The sequence below is a fragment of the Spermophilus citellus genome (assembly GCF_964194105.1).
Source record: "Spermophilus citellus genome assembly, chromosome: 17".
Classification (NCBI taxonomy): Eukaryota; Metazoa; Chordata; class Mammalia; order Rodentia; family Sciuridae; genus Spermophilus; species Spermophilus citellus.
In genome coordinates, this window is record NC_138199.1 from 47,608,783 (window position 1) to 47,631,919 (window position 23,137).

The window sequence follows — 23,137 nt, forward strand, 5'->3', positions numbered from 1 at the left end:
CTGAATATTTAGGCTGTTCTGCATTGTTTGCACTCCTTTTCTTCCTTGCTTTTTCATGCTGCTCATGTTGCTTCTTGTTCTGTTTGACTGCTGAGTTACTGTTTACTCCTATAAATTTATATGATGCTAGGGAGGAAAGGTATTAGAAGGGAAGGGAAGAAGTCACTAAAGAGAATGAGAGTAAGCAGGTAGAATTCAAGGAAGGGGGAATAAGAAAATTGAAAAGAAATGTAAAGACAGAAGAAAAGAAGGAAAATAATAGAAAATTAAAATAATTTAAAAAAAATAATAATAAAAATGAAAATTGAAATTAAAAAAATAAAATAAAATAAAATAAAATGGATTTAAAAAAACTTAAAAAAACAGCAACAAAAACAAAACAAAACAAAAATATAAATGCAGTCTTAGAGTTCGGTTAACTATTCTTCCAGTAGGTGGAGCTATGCCCACCGGGCCAAGTTTCTCCTCTCAGTAGGCGGGAGCCAATCACGGTGCAGCAGCTCTTCCTCCCGGACTGGGCGGGTCTTCATTCCTGAGTACCTAGGGCCTTCTCTTGTGTCTAATCACTTCCCCACTTTTCCTCGAGCCAGGCCCCACTCACTGGTGACGCTCACCACACAACTGGCTACACACCAGGTCTGCTGCTCCTGTGAGCCCTGTTTACATGAACGACTGGGCACACTTTCCCTGTTTGCCATTCCCTCGGACCCTAAGTTTGTAGAGCTTGGGGCTGAGAACCCCCAGCGAATTTGCTTGCCCTCTGGTAGCCACGCCCCTGAAACCTGGTGCAAGAGACCTCAGTTGTCAGCACTGGTGGGAGCGGTAGCCGGGAGTTCCGGGCCGCGGGTCCCGCGCCACTCCTGATTCCCCCGAGCGGGCAGGGCTCTTTGTAGAGCCGGGCGGGCGGGGTCCGCTTGCCCGAGGGAGGGGCTGTTCACAGAGCCAGGTGGGCTGGGCTGTTCGCCGTGTGGGCGGGGCCTTTTGCAGAGCCGGTCGGGAGCTGTTCACACGAGGGGGGGGGGGTCATTTGCAGCGCCTGACAGGCAGGGAGGGGTGGTCATTTGAAGCTCCAAACCGCCAGAGGAGGTTCACAGTGCCGGGCCGGCGGGGGCCCAGGCAGGCAGCGCCCGTTCCTACATTCGCTGCAACGTGTGGGCAGTGGCCATTTGGCGGCAGCCGGCGGGACTGTGCCCCTGCTCTGCGTTGCGGAGATTCACTCCTCTGGGACAAACTGACACCTCCAATAAACTTACTAATTCCCATCAGGTCTCCTTTCAGTGGAATTTTGCTAGAAGTTTCTCAGCAGGTCACCTGTAGGTGTATTAATGGGTCTCTCTGATCCCGTTACCACGCAGGCTTTGAAAGTGCTGCCTCCTCGCTGGCCGCCATGTTGGATCCCCTCTAGAAACAGATTCTAATTCAGTAGATCCAGGGTGGGAACCGAGATCCTGCATTTCCTATATGGTCTTGGGTGATACCTGTGCTGCTGATCTGTAGACTGTGTTTTGAATAGCAAGGATCTAGTCTTACACTGTCCAGTGTGATAGCCAGTGGCTACTGAGCACTTGAAATGAGTGTGTGCTGAGTTGTGCCTCAGCAGGAAATTATCACTGGATCTCAAAGGCTGGGCAAAAGGGGGAATAACTCCTTTGTACTCTATAATGATTACAGGTTGGAATCATATACTTTAGATTTACTAGGTTGAATAAAGTGTTATTAAGATGACTTTCACCTGTTCCTTTTAACTTTTTTCAATATGTCTGAAAGAAAACTTAGAATTGTACCATCTGCTGCCACTGTGTTTCTATGGGACAGTGTTGCTCTAGGACATTTTTTTTTACCAACACATTTCCCTATGACGTGGCTATACTGAAATATTTAATTAGAAGTGGAATTAAACTAGAAACAAAGAATGTATACTCTTGAGTAGGAGTAAGGAAACTGATTTGGGGGGGGGGGTTACTGGGGATTGAATCCAGGAGCATTTAACTCATGAACCACATCCCCAGCCCATTTTACTTTTTATTTTGAGACAAGGTCTCTCTAAGTTACTTAGGGCTTCACTAAGTTGCTGAGGCTGGCTTTGAGCTTGTTTGTGATCCTTCTGCTTCAGCCTCCTGAATCGATGGGATGATAGGTATGTGCCACTGCACCCAGCCTGAATCTGATATTTTAAAAATAATTTTCATTTCTTATTCTAACAGTGTTGCTTAAATAAACGCTAAACAACTTTGGAAGGTAGAAATAGAAAGAAAATAAATGAAATCTCCTGCCGTGAAGCCACCACATTAAAACAACTGCTATTTATATGTATTTAGTTTCTGTATTTAATTTCTGTATTTAATGTTATTAAGATGACTTTCACCTGTTCCTTTTAACTTTTTCCAATATATATTTAGTTGTTTTGGGGAGGTTTTTTTTTGGGGGGTGGGTACTGGGTATTGAACCCAGGGGCACTCAATCACTGAGCCACATCCCCAGCCCAATTTTGTATTTTACTTAGAGACAGGGTCTCACTGAGTTGCTTAGTTCCTCTGGGTTGCTGAGGCTGGCTTTGAACTCGAGATCCTTTTGTCTCAGCCTCCCCTCCCAAACCGCTGGGATTACAGGTGTGCACCTTCACACTGGGCTGTATTTAGACTTTTGAGACAGTTTTAAGTAGACTTTTCCATCTTCTCTTCTGAGATTCTTTCTTTGCTGGCATTCTGGAAACAATCCCCTCTCTCCTTCTCCTACCTCATGGCTGCTACATTTCATTTACTTACCTGATTGCTCCTCATCTTCCTCATCTAGCAAACTCAAGTGTTTATAGTGTGTCTCAAACCTAACTTTTGAATTCTGATTTTTAACCAGACTTAATTTCTTCTTTGTAGCCTTTTAAACATTTTTAAACAAAGTTTGCAAAATACATTTGCAATTTATCCAAGTTGAATTTCTAAGAAGACTATGCCATTTAACAAGCAATGCAGACTCCTTAAAGTATTCCCAATTCCTCCCTCTGATTCCCTTTATAACATTACTTATTCATTTTACTCATTTAAAAGGTATAAGTTTAATTTTGCTGGATACAAGATTCTTGGTTGGCATCCATTTTCTTTCAGGGCTTGACATATGTTGTTCCAGGATCTTCTAGCTTTCAGGATCTGTGTTAAAAAATCTGCCGTTATTCTAATTGGTTTTCCCCTATATGTAATCTGATTCCTTTCTCTCGTGGATTTTAAAATTCTCTCCTTATTCTGTATGTTGGGCATTTTTTATTATAATGTACCTTGGTGTGGATCTGTTGTGATTTTGTACATTCGGCATCCTGTAGGCTTCTTGAATTTGGATTTCCAATTCATTCTTCATGTTTGGAAACTTTTTTGATATTATTTCATTGAATAGATTGTCCATCCCTTTGGACCTCTATGCCTTCCTCTATCCCAATAACTCTTAAATTTGGTCTTTTTATGCTGTCCCATATTTCTTGAATTTTCTGCTTGTGGTTTCTTACCATTATCACTGTGTGGAATAACATCATTGCTATTATTATTTTGAATTATCTGTTAAGTTCCCTAAAAATAAGGAAAAAAAGTTACATTACTTTTATTTATTCCTTCCCTAATGTTCTTTCTTTATGTAATGCCACATTTTTTATCTGTATCATTGTCCTTTTTCTGAAGAATTTATTTCAACCTTTTTCAGGTCTTCTGACTCCAAATTCCTTCTGATTTTTATCTTCCTTTTGAATATCCGCTTTTATATATTTGTATTTTACACCTTTGTTTCTTGACTGCTAAGAAAGAAGTTAAATAGTTCATCTATTTTTATGTAAATTATTATTTCTGTTACTTTTACCCAGTAGAATAAAGTCCAAGAGGTAGTGCTCAAATCTGCAGTTTTGTTTTTTTAATCTTCTATTTTCTTGTGTGCTGCTTTTATCTAGCCTATAGAACATTCCAAATAAATGTTTTTTGAATGGATTTTCTAAAGTAAGTGTCTCCTCACACTATTGTTTGGTTATTTCTTAATCCTCTGGGTTTATGATTTATTAATTTAATTTTCTGACCTTTCCTATAATTGGAGTTTAAACAATATTTCACAGGTTATATATGTAATATTTCAGTCATTTTACAATAGTTTTTCATGAGTTTAATTTTCTTTTTAATATAAGAATGAGTAGAGGAATTTTTAATCTAAGTACCATGTTATTGTTGTTTCAACTTTAACTAGTTCTGTAGTTTTTAATTTAATGTAAGTGTTTGTGGCCCGAAAATATATGGTCAGGTTTTGCAAACATTTTTTTCAGATGCTCCAACAGAAGATATTTTCAGGGTATAGAATTACATACATACACAAACGCATACACAGATTTGATCAACTTTACTTATGTTGTTTTGGTGCTTCATTTTTCTTCCTTCACTTTGTCTTTTTATCCATCAAAAACCAGAAAAGATCATGAAATTCTCTACCACATTATTTCCTTTGGTTTCTCTCTGAAATTTCTGGGTTGTCATTTTTCTCTTGGTGTTCCAATGTTGTACTGTGAAGTACATAAAAGTTCAGAACAGTGAGAATTCCAATTTTGGTTTTACTCCGACAGGTATCTTCTCTGTCCAGTTAATTTTTTTGGGGGGGGGCTTGAATTTAACTTGTTTTACTTTTCATATTGTGACCTTGACATTCTCTAATTTGCATTCACCTTTCATCTTGTTCAGCCCATCATGTTATTCTGTACAATTGGATATAGAATTATAGATGGGCAGATGGGCATTTTTGTAAGAGTACAGTCCTTTCATCAAATTAGTAGTCTTATAGAGCCCAAACATCCTTTAAAGGGTAAAAGAAGAGAAATAATCTGGGGTAAAATAACAGAAATGTAAAAACAATAATAGTCTTGCTTTCCAAGATCAGCTGTTGTGTCTCTAGCAATTTTTAGAAATGCAAATTAAAACTACAAGGAGATTTTACCTCACTCCACTCACAATGGAAATTATCAAGAATACAGGTAACAATAAATATTGGCAAGGATGTGAGGGAAAATGTTCACTCATACTTGCTGGTAGGATTGCAAATTGGTGTAACCACTCTGGAGAGCAGTATGAAGAGTCTTCAAAAACCTAGCAATCGAACGACTATTTGACCCACTTCTCAGTATATATATCAAAAGGAGTCAAAAATCAGCATACTACAGTGATGCAGTCACATCAATAATTATAGCAGCTTAATTCATAGTAGCTAAGGTATGGAACTAACCTAGGTGTCCGTCAACAGATAAATGGTTAAAAAATATGTGCTTTATATACACAATGGAATATTACTCAGCCATAAAGAAAATAACTTTATGATATTTGCTGGTAAATGGATGGATCTGGAGAATCTTATGCTAAGTGAAATAAGCCAGTCCCCCAAAACTAAAGGCCATGATATATGCATGCTAACACACAACAAGGGGATGGGGAGAAGAGAAGGTCATTGGATTAGACAAAGAGGAATGGAAGGAATGGAGGGGGATAGGAATAGGAAAGACATTAGAAGGAATCTGACATAACTTTCCCAGGTATATATATGAACATACCACAGTGAATCTCAACATTGTGTACATCTGAAAGACTGGATCCTAATTAGAATAAAATGTATCTCATGTTTGTATAAATATGTCAAGGTAGGTTCTATGTCATGTATAATTAAAAAGAACAAATAAAAATTTTTTTTTAAAGGATCAGATGTTTTGTAGAGAAACTTGCCATTGGAAGCTATGCCAAGGAGACGTCAAGATACCTCTCACCAAAACAAACAGGGAATTTCTTGTGCCTCGTTCTGCAGTGTTCTTGATTTGTCGGTGTACCATTTTTGAGAACCGTACCTTCAATCATGAAAGCATGCCTTGAGTAACAAAGACAATGACTTCTTCCATTGTCCGTGTGCAATCACTGGACCATCTTATTGCCGGAGCTTTGTTTGTTGAAATTTCATCTAATTATAGTATTTCTTTTCATGCCCGATGCCTGATGTATAGCCACAGGCGGTGTCTTATTTTTACTTTGCTTTGGCATAGAACTTCAAATCAATAATGTGTACACAAATAAAAGGTGAAATACAGGAGCAGTCATCTGGAAGAAAACAACAGAATCTGGGATCCATGAAAACAAGTAAGGCCTGCCATCTGTTTTTTGGAGGTATTTTAAGCAGAGTGTATTATTACATTCAAGAGGCTGAGAAGAGGCACCCTCAGTACAGATAATTTATTGAGATTTCTGTGCTACTTTTGATATTGCACAGCATACTGGAAGAAATCAATCAAACAAATCAGAAAGCCTGATGGGAAAGAGATTGTGGACATTAATCTCCAATTTGTTTTTAGGAGAGAATGAAAAGTTATGCACGGTGGCAGAAAGCATTCTCCGTTATGGATGTCCTAGATAGGAATATAGCTTGAAAAGTGCTCAGGTTTGCTGACACTCGGGGAACATTAAACGATGAGTAATCTGGACAGAGTTAGTTTCATGGTGGATAAATGGCACACTCTATTAAGAGTAACCAAATATAAAGCACAAAAGAGTTTGGGATCAAGGAAAGAGAAAAGATATATCATTTCCTATTACAAAATTGAAAGCAGACTCAAAGACATGAAACTAGATTAGGCTGCAGATAAAAAGTAATATTCCTGTGGAGGATTTTTTAAAAAGTCCAAAATGTATCTGAATATCTTGAGCCAAGGGTATCTTCATGAAGTTCACACCTAACCAGATTAGAAGGTGATGGTGTTCCAAAATCTCTGCTTTGTGTTGTTCACTGATCTTCATCAGTTATTTAGCCTTTATTATGGACTATATCACAGAGACACACAGATTCACATTACAAAGGTCCAGCCCTCGATGAGCTGGAAAAGACGACAGTGGAAGCAAATATATTTAAGATTCCTAAAGGCAGCAGAGTTTTACTGGGGAGAGGTTGTGATGCTTGCAGCCTTGAGTGAAGCATAGGGATTTAAGCATCAGGGAAGAGGAGAGAGAAGGTTCTCAATACAGGTACAGTCATGAGGACTCTGGTATGTCTCCAGTACCAGACAGAGTCAGGAGTGACCTTCATAGTTATAAATCGGATCAAGCACAAGGGGTCTTTAGTATTTTCTCAGCTTAATGTTTTGTCTTTGAAGATTGGAATGAGTTAGGGCATTACATTTCTTTCCAAGGACACCTTTAACAAATAAATACAAATGTTCTGTAACTTTTGTCAAAAGAGACTTGACTATCTGGAGGGACCCTGATTGCACAACTTAAGTCTCCAAGAAACCAAACATGTCAGGCACAGTAGCGCACGTCTGCAATCCCAGTGACTCCGGAGGCCGAGGCAGGAGGATCCTGAGTTCAAAGCCAGCCTCAGCAACTTAGCAAGGCCCTAAGTAACTTAGCAAAATAAAATATAATAAAATATATATATATAAATATATATAAATATATAAAATATTAAAAAGGACTGAGAATGTGGCTCAGTGGTTAAACGCCTCTGGGTTCAATCCCTGATACCAAAAAAAATAAAGGAAGGAAAAAAGGAAGGAAATGCATTGTTGTTGATAGTAGTGACAAGAATCTTCTCTACTTTCCTGCTCTCATTACCACCCCAAGGGACATTGGTACATAGAGGACATGTTGGCAAGTGTTAATATCAAGAATCTGTGAAAGGCACAATGCCTGTATTATTAGGCTCAATTTTTCCTGGATGTTTACCACTATAAACTATATATATATATATATTTCTAAATGTTTGCAGTAAGGGGGAGAAAAAGTTCGAACAAAGGATATTTTTATTGCCTGACAGTAAACTATAAGTTAAAATTCACGATTTTAGGAATCCCTTTCCACATCTGGTATTTGTTTAATCTCCTCTAAGCCTGAATGGCAATTTTCCAAGTGTGCCTTTGGTTCTTAATACCTTTACCTATTACATTCTGCTTACCTGTTAGGGGGAAAAACAAGATAATAGATAAATTCAGCTGACTTCTGAATTCATCTCATTCCTTCTTAACCTTTAAATGACTTATTTTGTCTTAAGAAGTTTCTTCCCAGTGGTCAGACCAATTTAAGTATTATCAGAATCTGCTATTTTATCATTTGATGTACTATTCAGCAGCAGGGGAAAAAAAGAAATGAAATGGCTGTCCTAGGGTAAGCAGAAGTAAATATCAGGTTTTGTTACTGATCCTGTGTGTAGTCATGTGAAAAATGGAGATAAAATTTCCGTTTGATAAAATGCATATATACCTTAACTATAAGTTTCAGTAATTTTTGACAAGTATAAATACCTGCGTAACACACCCCATCAATACATAGAAAATATTCATGATCTCAAAGAGTTTCCTTGTGTAGATTCCCAAGCCTGCTTCTCAAGGGGGATTTTTGCTTTTTATAGAATTTCATACAATGGAATCATTCCATATATATCTCTTTGGTTTGAATTTTGGCTCAAAATGTTTTAGAGACTCACCTCCTTTGTTGCATATGTCCGTAACCCTTTGCCTTTTGTTCCCAGAGAGTGTCCCATTGTCTGATTCTATCACAGTATCTATTTGTTCTCTTGATGGTATTTGGAATGTTTCCATTCTGGGTTATCACAAATAAAAGTGCTCTATTTCTATATGAGTAATTATGAGGACATATATTTTCATTATGCGGCGGAATAAATACATGAATGAGATGATCCTGCGGTGACTATTTCTAACCTTTAAAGAACCTTCCAGAACTTCTGAACTGGTTGTACTGTTTTATGTTTGCACCAGCAGTGTGTGGGCCACTTTCTCACCAGCATTTGGCGCTGCCAGTGTTTGTAAGTGTTCCTTTGGGCAGACAGGAATAGTTCACCCTTTATCCTAGGTTTTGGTTTTCATCTTACTGTGGTTTTTGTTAGGGCTCTTTTGTTTGTTTGTTTTTGCTTTATTTTGTTGTTTTTGTTGTTTTTTTTTTTTTTTCAGCTTTTGGGAAAGCAAGAGTTCCACCACTGAGCTACCTCCCCAGCCAATTATACTAAGTTTTGAAGTTCTCCAACTTTGCTTTTTCTCATGATTATTTAGTTATTTCTGTTTTGTATTTCTATATAAACTTTAGAATCAATTTGTTTGCTCCTATTAAATATACAAGGCTGCTGGGACTTTGGCTAGAATTGCATTGAAGTTTTAGATCTATTTGGAGAGGGAGAAAAACATCTTAATAATCCTGAGCCTTCCAATCTCGGGGCATAGTACACCTTTACATTTATTTAGGCCTTCTTCGATTTCTCTCAGTAATAGTGTTGGCAGAGAGCGCTTGCACAGCTCCCATTAAAGGTAACCCTAAGTACTAGGTTTTAGATGATACCTTAAAATGACATTTTTGGTTTTAATTTTCCAAATGTTTATTGTCAGCAAATAAGAGTCCAACTTATTTTTCTATATTGAATCGTATCCTGTATATTGATAAATTTGTGGTTTTTTTTTTTAATTTAGCAGGGATTTTTCTTTTGTAGATTTCTTAGGATTTCAGATGTGTATCTTGCTGTCTGAAAATAGGGATGGCTTTAGATCTTTCTTTACAATCTGTACACCATTTATTTTTCTTACTTTCTTGTGTTGTCCAGGACCTCTCATAAAATACGAAACAGAAATGCTGGCAAGAGACATCTGTATCTTTTTCTGCATCCCAGGGTCACAGGGCAAGGGCCGACTGCAGAGCTAGGCAGCAATGGCAGCCTTTCTCACAGGTTCCCAGGATCACACCAGAAGGATTTCAAACTTGACACTTGCTCAGACTATCAGGCACGAGATTATTGGAAGGGATAGGAAAAGAGGAAAGGGAACACTCTCAAGAGAGAAGGGTGGGTTCTCTCAAAGAGAAGAAGCATGGTGCACACTACTCCTACTCTCCAGTTTTATTGGGGATGGTGGGGAGGTCCTCAGGGAAGTTTCCAGAGAGCCTCGCCCATGTCCACTTCTTGACTTTTGACTGACAGTTGGATGATATCAGACTTTCACATCTCCACTGTACATGGTAAAGGTTCAGGACAAATTTAGGCCACGTTGGCTTTTACTGAGCAGTTCTAATTGGAACCTATTCTTACAGATTTTATGGTTAGAAGGGATTATCCTTGTTTCACAGAGTTGTGGGATCTGATCTATGTGTGTTAGGGTTACAAAAGTTTTTTGGGGGGTACCAGGGATTGAACTCAGGGTCATTCAACAACTGAGCCACATTCTCAGCCCTATTTTGTACTTTTTTTTTAGAGAGACAGGGTCTCACTGAGTTGCTTAGTGGTTCACTTTGAACTCAGGATCCTCCTGCCTCAAAATTCCGAGCCTCCGGGATTACAGGCCTGTGCCACCAAGCTGGGGAGGTTAAAATGTTTGCACCCGATAACCCACCACCAGGGTTACGTGTTTCCTTGTCGTTTTAGGCCTACATTTCTCCCACAGATAACAGGTCATATGCTGAGAAATACAGCATATCCTATTAACTTACATCAGGCAGGGCTGCAGGTAAATTGCTTCTTTAAAGAAAGATTAAAGGACCTAGTATATAGAATTATCCACTTACTCTCCGGCCCCTACTGCTCAAGGATATCTATTACCTATCACTAGTGGGGAAGCCATTGAATATTTCATAATTAAGTCAGATGTTATCTGAGGTCTTTTAACAGATGCATTTTATTAGGTTGAAGACATACCCTCTACTCCTACTTTGCTAAAAAGCTTCCCATGTTTGGATGAATTTTCCAAAAATGGAGTTTTGTGGTAAAATTTAAATGATTATATGCGTTTTTCTCTTTTTAATCTTTTAATGTGGTAAATTATATTAATTTAAATTATATTTTTAACCAACATCAAACTCCTGGATAAACCTTACTTATTCAGTATAGGTAACCTTTCAAAAATGGTATGACTAGATTGGTTACTAATTTTTTTAAGCATTTTTATTTCTAGGTTAATGAGAGGTATTGGTCTATATTAGTTTTCTTATAATGTTGTTGTCTGCATTTGTTTCACAGATTTGTGAGATCTGATCTGCATAAATGCCCTCTCTTTCATTTCTGATATTGGTTATTTTGGATTTTTCTTTATTTTTTTTGGGGGGGGGTGGTGCTGGAGATTGATATGCTGAAAGATAGATATGCTGACTTCATAAAATGAAATAGAGAGTGTTCCATCTCCTCTATATTCTGAAAAAATATATAAGATCAATGCAATATATTTCTTAAATATTTAGTAATATTTCTCAGTGAAGCTATTTGTGCCAGACTGGGGAGTTTGGATTAAATTAAATTTTCTTAATGTATGTACGATTGACCACACTCTCTTTCTTATTATATCAGTTTTGCTTCCTAGAATTTGTCCATTCCATCTAAATTGTTAAATTAATTGGCATAAAGTTGTCTGAAACTTCTTTTATTAATCTGCATAAATGCCCTCTTTTTTATTTCTGATACTGGTGATTTTGGATTTTTTATTTTTTCTTTTTTTTGGTGGTGCTGGGGATTGAACCCAAGGCCTTGTGCATGTGAGGCAAGCACTCTACCAACTGAGCTATATTCCCATCCCTGGCTTTTTCTTTTAACTTGATAAGTTTTATTCATAAATTTATTAATCTTTTCAAAGAATTAAATTTTTATCTCATTGATTTCCTTATTTGTCTTTTTCATTCTTATTTTTATTAATACCTTATTTGAGTTCGATGTGTTGAATCTTCTTAAGGTAAAATGTCGGATCATTTTTTTTTCTCTAACTTAGGCATGTAATACTTTAAATTTCCCATGGGAACAACTTTCACTGCATCCCACTAATTTTAATATACAGTGCTCTTATTTTCATAATATTTAATATTTTTAAAAATTTCCCTTGGAATTTTTTCCTTGACTCACAGGTGTTTTCTGACTTTATTGTTCATGTGTTTAATTTCTAAATACATACAGCTTTTCTTAAAATAACATTAACGTCTAATTGATTACCACTGTGGTCAGAGAACAGAAGCTATATGAATCTTCTGAAAATTATTAACACTAGTTTTATAAATTAGTATATTGTCCATCTTGAAAGTATTATGTATGCTGCCAATGTTAGGTGAAATGATTTATAAAAATTAATTGAGCAAATTGATTCATAGTGTCATCTTAGTTTTCTACACGTTATTGACTTTTGTTCATTTGTTTCGATAATAACTGAAAAGCTAGTGTTAATGTTCCCAACCATGATTGTGGAGCAGTCAAATTTTCCATTTAGTCAAGTTTTTGCTTCATACATTTGAAAGAAATTTATAAAATGAATGCCCTTTTGAGATTTAAGTCTTCTTGATGTATTGTCATTTTTACCATCGAAAATGTTTCTCATTCTTGATAATATATTAATATGAAGTCTAACTTAGACATTGGCTTCCTCATGATGAATATATGCATGATCTGCTTTTCTCCATTCTTTTTCCTGTCTGTCTTTATGTTTAAAGTGCATTATTGGTAAATAGGATACATTTGGCCCTTACTTTTGAATCAGTATGATAATCTTTTTTTTTAAAGAGAGAGAGAGAGAGAGAGAGAGAGAGAGAGAGAGAGAGAGAGAGAGAGAATATATCTTTTTTGTAGATGGACACAACACAATGCCTTTATTTTATGTAGTGCTGAGAATCGAACCCGTGCTAGGCGAGCGCTCTACTGCTGAGCCACAATCCCAGCCCCAAGTAGGATAATCTTTACCTTTTAAATTAAGCAGTCTACCTATTTACACTGAATGTAATTCCTTGCAAGTTTAGATTAAATACACTATGTTTTTATTTTCTATTCGTCTGTATTTTTTACTTGTTATTTTATTTTGGGTTTCTATTTTCCTATGTGGTCTTTTACTTCAATTTCATCTTCTTTTACTTGCTTTTTAGTGGAACGAATAATTTTCAGTATTCTAGTCATCTCCTGTAACAACTTTTTCACTTTACTTATTTATATTATTATTTAGTTACCAGTCTAGAGATTATAATATGCATTTTTAACTTATGGCCAGCTACCTTGAAAAATATCAACTTTCTTCTAGATTTTTGTCCTTGCCCTTTAACATAAAAGTCATTAACATTTCTTGTGTTTCCAATTCTGTCCACTTTAGTTTTTATCAAAATGTTTTACCCTTGTATTTGAAAGATATTTTGTTGGCTCTAGGAATCTATTTATAGTTATCAGATCTTTAAATATGTCCCAAGTCTTCTTGTTTGTCCAAGTCTGATTACAAATGAGTTATTATTCTTATTATATTTTTTTGTATGTAAAGTACATTTTCTGATCCCTTTTAGACTTTTTTTATGGAACATAATTAAATTGATTTTCAATAGCTTAACCATTAATTCTTCAAATAGTATTTTATCCTGTCTCTCGCTCTTCTTCTGACACTTCAATTACATGTTAGCCTGGTTGTCCCAAAGGTCACAGAACTCTTTTCCCATTTCCCATTGTGTGTGTCATTCTTTGTGTGTCATTCTGTGTGTGTGTTTGTGTGTTCTTTTACTCTATGTTCATCTTCACTATTATTTTCTTTTACATTGTCCGTCTATTATTAAAGCTATTTAATCTGTTTTTCATTTCAGCTATTGGAGTTTTCAGTTGTCGAATTTCCATTTTGTTCCTTTTTGTGGTTTCTGTTTCTTCCTTTAAATTCTCTACAGATTTACTCCTTTTGGAAAAAAAATAATTAAACCTATTTATGACAGCTACTTTTAAAGCCCTTATCTGATAATTACAACATCACTGTCAAATCTAAATCTATTGACATTTTTCCTCATAGTCATATTTATCTCTTGTGTCATATTTCCCTGCTTTACATTCCATTAATATTTAGTATGTGATGTACCTTATGGTTTCTTTATATTTAGAGTCATCTGCTGTTGTCTTTTTTAAAAAGGTAATGACTCTTTTCTCCAGGAGATATTTCATTTGCTGGACAGTCACACACTTAAGCTGTCGAGGCTAAGTCTTGGCTTTGTTAAGGTGGTTCTACAGGAAACATTAGGGCCAGTGCTTCCCTTCTCTCCATCTGTGAAATTAGCTGAATGCTTGAGGTGTCCGTGAGGTCTCTGTAGTCTGAGTATCAGAACTCCAGTACTTCCCCACATTATGCAACCTTCTGGAACACCATGCAGGCCACAGTTCCCCAGAAATGATTCTCTGCCAGATCTCGTGGAGTCTGCCCTTGCACATGTACAGTAGCACTCTATTAAGCATCTTGGAAACTCCTAGAACGATTTCTGAAGCTCCTTATTTGCAGAGATCCCTCCTCTTCTCCACCTGATGACTCCTGCCCCCTCACCACCCTTATTCCAAGTTCTGTTCCCTTTATCCAGTTGAGAGTGCCAATCTATGCATAGGCTCTATGTCATGTCAGGGTTCAAAGGAAAAATAAGGATAAATATGTAGCTCACTTGTGTGTTTTTCACCTTGCAAAGATCATAACCTTGTGCTATCTCTGGTTAATGCCTGGAAATCCTGATGCTTTATTAGATTTAGACCCTATTGAACACTGCCTCATCAGCTAGCTAGTACTCTACAGGAAATGTTTTGCAACATTTCCTAACCAATTTGACCAGGCAGTGAAGTACCACATAGCCCACGGTGATGTAAGTAGCAGTCTGTCCCTAATGACGCTCCATAGATATGCTTATAATTTGCCCTCATTTTTATTTAGGTAGCATTTGGATGTTCCCCTGATTCCAATTACTACTTGCTATAAATGATAGTTTACAAAGGAAGGTTAGTTGGTCATCATATTTTGATCCTTTCTTTTTTTGGGGGGAGGGAGGGATGGGAGTACCAGGGATTGAATTCAGGAGCACTCAACCACTGAGCCACATTCCCAGCCCTATTTTGTATTTTATTTAGAGAAAGGGTCTCACTGAGTTATTTAGTGCCTCACGAAGTTGCTAAGGCTGGCATTGAACTCGCAATTCTCCCGTCTCAGCCACCCAAGCCACTGGGATTACAGGCATGTACCACTGTGCCTGGCAACCCTTTCTTTCAGTACTACTTACTACAGTTCTGGTTTTGGTTTTCTGGCTTCACCTTCTCTCCTTGACCTTACTTAATCTTGTCTATCGTCTTCGGAGGTAAAAAGAGTAACACACCATGCGAGAGATTTTACCACCTGTTTTAAGATATACTTTTCAAGAACACGTATTTTCCAACAAGAGCCTACTTTGCTCAGTTAAGTACTTTGGGCTTTTATTACAGTACATGTATCTGTTCATGAGTCTGTTTAATAGATGGAGCTCATGTAACGTATGAGTCTTATCTTAATAATCTCTGTACCAATTGTTATATCTGTCTCTATAATAGTAAAGAAGGACATTACTGTTGTTCTTCAATATGTTGGAATCCAAAGAAGTGCATTATACAAAATTTTGTTCAAACTACCATTTGTAGTCTTGAATAAAAATGTAAAGATTGAGGATTCATGAATATCTGTGAGCACGAGAAAGCAAAACAAGGGAAGTTATAAACACATCATTGTTTTTCAGTTGTTCTCCTAAAATATCTTGTAGTCTGCAGAATGAAGCTTCCCAAGACCAGAAAAAGGGAGGCATATGAAATAAATCTCTTGTCTATCCAGTAACCTTGCTCTTTTTCTGATTCCCTAGTGGTATCCTTCCTTTACATAACTCATATATCATATTTTCTATAATTTCTGGTTCTATTTTGTTTTAATTACTTATAACTTTTTTCCCCTTTCTCCAGGACTAAAAGGTATTTGAGATAAACAATTGTGTTTAGACTTATTTTGTAATTCCCCTCTACTTCAGTCAAACAAATGAGCCTGAAAAATCAATAGAAATACAATCGATGTTAGTTGGCAAAATAAGGAAATAATTCATAAAAACTGAGAAGTTTTAATGACACTTGGAATTGCAACTTTTTCCAATTTCTAAAAAATATATATTTAAATTATTTAGTGTACATTATAGTAGCATGGACTAACAAATTGATCTCTAGTGGCTTTATGTATAAACAAGTAGGAATAGCTTTCTATTAACCCAGGATGCTTTATAAAATATGGGTACTTTTTAAACTGGAGGAACTAGAAAGTCAAAACCACATCAATTGAACTCAAGGGCACGCAACCTCTGAGCCATATCCTCATCCCTATTTTGTATTTTATTTAGAGACAGGGTCTCACTTAATTTTTAGCATCTCGTTTTTGCTGAGGTTGGCTTTGAACTCATGATATTATTAAACATTATTAAGTATTATTAAACAGTTTGAATATCTTGTTAAAATACATTTTTACTACTAATGGAAGTAAATAAACAAGAGATGGTTTTATTCCTTTGTCAATGGTATCTCAAACAACACTAATTCTGATAAGCAAATAGTAAGTTACATATTGGCTGCTGTCAAATGGATCATCTTCCCCTGCAACAAGAAAAGGCTAGACTTTGTAAGATTCCTTCTACAGAAGGGATCCATATCTCACACACACAGATAAATTTTGATTCATCATGCCCAAGGACAGACTTCAACACAATCTCACTAAGTATTTTGTGCTTCCTAGGGAAGAAATTGTTCCATATAAGCATGATAGGATTTTCCTGCTCCTAATCTATGCACATAATAAACATGATGTTATCATGAATGGGTAAGAAAAAAAGTAAGCTCAAGGCTACCTATAAAAATGCAACATGTTATGCTCTATGTTTCTTTCTAGACTCTTCAGTGTTGGTCTAAGATTCTCCAAACTTATGATTTGAGACTAATAAACAACTCTGTGTTCTTAGTTATTAAATTATTTATGAATATTTTCCAATCATGTCAAAAGTCTGATCTAGAACTTCCTTCATACCATATATTAAGATCTGTACTGTATTTAAGTCATAGTCATTAATAAATGAACTCCAGTTACCATAAAATACCTACCCAGATATGGAAACTTCAGGGCAATATTTCCCATGCAGGTCCATGGTGTGAAATAAATTTTCATTACTTCTTGCCCACTTTCTCTACTTCTTTCTTCAAATCCACCTATTTCAGGGCTGGGGATATAGTTCAGAGTTAGAGTGCTTGTCTAGCATGCATGAACCTCTGAGTTTGATCCCCAGGTACTGAAGAAAAAAAAAAGAGAGAGAATTTACCTATTCTTGCTGATTGCTTTCAGCCTCCTCCATACCTCTGCCTCATTTCTGGAATATTGGTGTTTTATCTTCCATTATAAATGTTACTTATTTTTAAAAGGGACTGTAGTAGAGCAGATGGAATTTATCCTTGATATAAGCGGAACAATGAATCCCTTTACAATAAAATTTGAAAGAATCTTTGAAGAAATTGCCCTAGTAACTGAGGAAAGGCTGATGAATTAGATCACGAAATGATTAATGCTTATCATTCTTATCTCATGTGAACTAATACATCAAATAATAATTCTTCCATAAACCAAATGCAGTAGCCATCTCTGCATTGGAGTCGTGACACGGCTATGCTTCATTCTACAAAAATCCTACAACAGGAGCCCAGAGTCACTTCTCTTCTATAAAAGCCACAGAGGGTGAACGTAAGAATTTGTCACAGTAGTCACCATAACTCAGATTTTAGACTCCTCATTTTCTTTTTCTTACACATAAAAGAAAAAAAAAAGTAATAGAACTATAAAAGCTACTTTTACTTTGTGAAGATATATATATATATATATTTTCCTTTCCTCAAGAAAATACCTGCTTGGATAATTCCTTCTGTTTTTCCTATGTATTTTTAATCCATGCTCCCATAAGATTAAATGAATGAAGATGATTTTTTAGATACCGTAAAAGGATATTTGAGAAGATTGTTCTTTAATAGGATTTAAATGAAGGAAGGACTCAGCCTGGCTGGTGTGGAATTGGACAAGTTTCCGCCCAGTCTTGCATAGTAACTTTTTAATTAAAGGGGCTATAAAAATTCTATTTGGAGAACAGAAACCACATTGGCCTGAGGTGTGTCTTCCATCTCTCCTCTCTGCTGCTGGGGCAGGCTCTCCAGTGGGTTTCTTATTACTGTGCAAACAGCCCACTTAGAAACCCCATGTGCTTTGGCTGATTTGCTGCAGGTATAGCATCCAGGCCGCAGGCTCAAGAGACTGTGAAAGATGCAGAGCATTTAAGGGAAGGAAAGGGATGTTTCCAGGAGCTTAAGTTTTCTTAGTTCCATTTTTGCCTGGAGTACACTTTTCTGCTTCTTTCCCACTCATACAATCCACAGAAAAGTTCCTTAAGGATCCTTTTGTTTATTCCAATTTTGATCTAATCCTCATCGCTTCGCACACACAGGACACTCCGTAAATACTCGTCTGGATGGAGGAATAAATATATAGCTAAGCTCAAATGAGAACCGAACTGTTTCTTAGGATTCTAATTGATTTCATTCAGGATGCTCACAGCAGGTCAGGCAAGGCATTTTTTTGAAGACACTGTTCTCTATGGCTTGTAAATCATTAAGAATTTGCTAAAAATAAGGTGAGAAAAACTTATCAAGTCTGAAGGAACATTGTAAGCAAAATACGAAGCCGAGTATGGTATCGCAGAGAGGCAGTCTTTGGGCTCACACTGTGAAATCCCAGCTCTGTCCATTTACACGATAACACGAATTCAGTGTTTTCCTAGATGAGTAGAAATTGCCTTATTTGTAAAATAGGAGTAGATCATTCCTGTGAAATATAATAGCATCTGTGAAGCTTCCAGCAAAGTGCCTGTCACATAGAAGACAGTCAATCATCGCTCACCATATTAGACTGTTGTTACTGGTTCACTGTGGCTTGAGAGTTGAATGGAGACATAACCAAAGAGTGGAAAGAGAGAAGGCTTAAGCATACTCGCTGTGGGGTTCAAGGATATATTGAGTATTTAAGACAGATCATTGCCCTTTATCCAACTATCTATGGCTGTTGCTTTTCTTCTTATCAAAGTAGACCAAAACAAAAACAAGTAAGCAAAACAAACTGGAGGATCCTTTAGGAACTCAGCGATGTCTGTGAGATCTAAGCAGCTTGGAAAGAAGATGGGTTTAGTCCAAGTTAAAGATGAAAGACTCTCTTCCTCTCACTTGTGATCCCACCATGATGCATTCTGCCACGTGGTCCTCACCATAGCAGAGCCAATGCCAGCACTATGCCCACTGAACTCCAGAACTATGAGCTGACTAGTCCTCTTTTCTTGATAAGTTATCCAGCCTCAAGTATTTCCTTATGGTAACAGAAATGGGTTCACACATTTGGTGTATGTTTCTGTTACTTTTGGTAAATGCAAGGTCATGTAGCTGTCACCACAGTCATACTATAAAACAATTCACTTACCCTTCAAGACCTCCTAATGCTGCCCCTTTGTGACAAAAACTAGCCACCACCCCCTAATCTTTGGCAGCTACCTATCTGTCTCTGCAGTGTTCGATTTTGCTGGAGGTTATATAAATGAAACTACATAATATACAACCATTGAATATGACTTCTTTTCATCATTGCGGTTTATTTGAGATCTATCCATGGTGTATACATGTATCAACAGTTCAATCCTTTTTATTACTGAATAGTGTTATATTGTATAGATGTACCAGTTTGTTTATCCATTCACCAGTATTGGTGAAAACTTGGAGTATTTCTAGTTTGGAAGTTTTTGAATGAACCTAAGTGTGCATTTCTCTAGGGTAAATGCTGTGGAGTTATATGTTTGATGTAACAAACAAACCATTTTCCAAAGTGGCTGTACTACTAGTTATGTTTTTATTTGTTCACTCTGTGTTTCAATCTTCTGGTTTTCCCTTCTCTCCATTCTTTCAGTGATTTGAATATTTTTAGTATGCAATTTTAATTTACCTGTTTACTTTCTGAATGGTCAGAAATATTCTCTTCTTAAAGATTTTTAGTTATTTGTTCCAATGATGAAAATATACATAATGACCTTTTCAAAATCTACTGAATTCATATGTTATCACTTAAATTAAAAAATGTAGAAATATATGGCAACCATATAGGTCCTAGTATGTTCCTTACTTTATTCTGGAATCATCAGATGCATTACATTTTTTAAAAATTAAGGACCCTCTCAGACAATGTTATAATTTTAGCCTTCAACAGTTAGAGGTATTTTAAAGACCTGAAAGTGGGGAGGCTGCTCATTTACCCAAGCAGTGACCACTTGCGCTCCTCTTCCTTCATTCTTGAATTTCCAATTTTCTCTTCATGGTCATTTGCCTTCTTCCTGAGAGTATCTTTCATCATTTCTTTTAAAGCAAGTCTCCTGCTATGAATTTTTTTTTTCATATGAAACTGGTTCTTCATTTCACCTATTTCCTGAACTAGACTTTTGGTGTCTATGGAATTCTGAACTAACATTTGCTTCCAGTACTGTGCGCAGATTCCTGCACTGTCTCTTGCCCCCTACTGTACTGTTTCCATTGGAATAGGCTGTCACTTCAGCCATTGCATCATGGACATTTTGAGGATTATATTTGAAACCATGTTTCTATTAAAATCTTTTGGAAAATGTTTTGTTTGTTTGTTTGGGTTTGGGTTTATATTGGCAGGAAACCAGCCTGCTGTGATTCTTGGCAAAAGCCCCAACCTGCCTTTCATAGGCTTTGGCTACTATGTCATTTAGTTTTCAAACCCTTTGTAGTTCTCTTCTGTGGACTCCACATATGCATGACTCAGGGGTTCACCTGAGCTTTCTTCTACACCCTAGTTCAATTCTTGCAGTATTTGCTCTGCAGCTTTGGGTGATTTCAGTGCATGTGCAGCTCCAATATGATTCTGAGGCTTTATATACAAATTTATGGGTTATTTGTCTTTACCACCTTCCTCTTCGGGACTGTCTCCATTCTCTTATCTCCAAGGACTCCTTTCCCTGATTTTCTGTTGCTAAAGTTAGGATTTTAGGTTCCCTATGCTATTTCACACATTCTATGACTTGGTTTACCTTGAACAAGAGAGAAAGGAGAGATACAATTGCTAAGGATTTTTCACACACAAGAACCCCGTTTTCTAGCTCCTCTGCTTAATGAGAAGAACATCTCTCAGCGGCTTAGGTGTATGCAAAGCTGCTGTTTCCATTAGTGTATAGGTGGAACTGGGGCTCCTCTGGGATAGACCCAGGTGAGCAAACTAGTCTCCATCTGTCTCCATCTCACAGACTCTTTCTTCCTGGTCCCCTGGAAAGAAAGGGAGGAAGTAAGTTTCTCTTAAGGATTTTTTTTTATGTCTCTGTCTGATATGTACTTCTGGGATTTGAACTGTCTTAAGAAATAGGCTGGGAAATTAGGAAGAAAAAGGAAACACGTGTCAAGTCACTACAATATTGGTTGAACCTTCCGTTTTGATTTCTCTCCCCCGTTCATCTGTTATGATTTACTTTTTCTGAACCCTTTTTTAGACTCTTCCCAATTTTATTTTTACTACGTGGGAGTTGGAGGGTGGTGGATGCTCACACTATCAGAGCTAGAACTGGAACCAAACTAAATTACATGGTTTTTTTCTTTCTCTTGACAGTCTCTCTCGTTTCTTCTTTCTGGTTTTGTTTTTCCTTTGCTTCTCTATTAGTTGGCTTTGCTTTGTTTTCACATCATGAATAGATTGTTCTAATATGTTCGAGTTTTGAAATAATTTTTCTCAGCCTGCCTTACGAAGGCATGTTTCTCTTTTCCTATAAATTATCTCAGAAAACAGAAAGAAAAAAAATGCATGACTTACCTAAGGAAAAACAATTTGCAGTTGTTTCAAAGAAATATAATGAATAAAGTTGAGGGGGAAATAATGCTCTTTGAAATTCTGTGTCTAGTCTTTTTCTTTTTTACCTTTAAAGTTTTCCTTCTTGGGCACCCTTTTGAGCTGTTTATTTTAACAAAAACAAATGTCAAATGTCACTGTTTGCTGCCTGAGAAAGGTGAGGAATGTGTCAGAAAATGGTCTACTTTCAACACAATTTGTAAAAGAGATTAATGAGAAATACCCTCAAATGGACCCAATTTGGTTCCTTGCCCAGTGAATTAGACTTAAGATCTTTTAGTAGATCCCAGGGAATTAATGTCAATCTTTAGGAATTTAGTTATTTCCCATAAAATCATACTGACATGCATTTTGAGGCAATTATACTATCAAGATCCCTTGATTACTCTAGTTTCTAATGCTAAGTTCTTTTTTTTTTCAACTATGCATGTCATTTAATGAACTTCACATTTAACTCACTTTGTGTTGGCACTGTGCACAGACTGAGGGGACCACAAAGATGAATTAGGCAAGTCCCTGTCTTCTAAGAGTAGGGGACATACATATACATAGCTTGCAGGCTCTTTGTCAGCCTGTGTTGAGGGCTGGATTTTACAGAGGCAGAAATAGCCTTCTCTGGGAGTGTGCTTAGGGATGATTCGCCCCCAAAGATGGGATGCTGAAGATGAGCTTCCAGATTGTACAGGCCACAGTGAGGTGGAGAACAAAGTGTTATTATAAAAGCAGGATTGTGAGAAAAGGCTTGGAGCTTGAAAATGCATGGCAATCTTGGGAAACAGAAAACAAGTTTATGTGTGTGGGCACTCCATTTTGCTTTTATTCTCTTGAACCAAGTTGCATTATTTCTCTCACATTGTGGTTTGGACAATGATAGAAAGGATGGAACTATGGGGACCCGTATTTGGATTCCAAGCATATAGTTTGTTAGTAATTGAAGTCTTTGCTTGAACATTCTCCCTGGGTGGTGTGCACTTTCTAACTTATTTGCCAGCACTGCCACTCAATCTCCTTCCTCCCCCAGGAAAACCATCCCTCCCCTCAATTGTTTACACATATTAAGGGGGTGGAGAGTACCTTCTTAAGAGAAGGCGCCATCTTATTTACACCCATATCCTATCACCAAGCCCATATATTTGGGTACTTCCATAATATGTGAAAAAAAAAATAAAAAGGATAAATGCAAATGTCCCAGTGAAATCAGGGAAACTGAATTGGTACAAGGCATTTATTCTCCTTGCAAACTCCTTGTGATAACATTTCTTGCCTTCTTTTCAATTTGTATAAAATCATTAAGAAATAAAAATCCAAGTTCGACTTTAATTATTTCACAAAATTGTTGAGCTGGTCTATTTCCCTCTATTCTATAGAAGTATTTATAGACATATTTTTAAACTGCTTGGGGAAAAATAAGCATATCTCCATGCAGCC

At 36.8% G+C, this 23,137-nt stretch overlaps 1 protein-coding gene across 1 annotated transcript in view; it reads left to right on the forward strand.

Annotated features, from left to right (window-relative positions):
* Nucleotides 1-23,137, forward strand: part of CA10 (carbonic anhydrase 10) — a 490,427-nt gene that overhangs the window by 149,013 nt on the left and 318,277 nt on the right. The window lies entirely within an intron of this gene.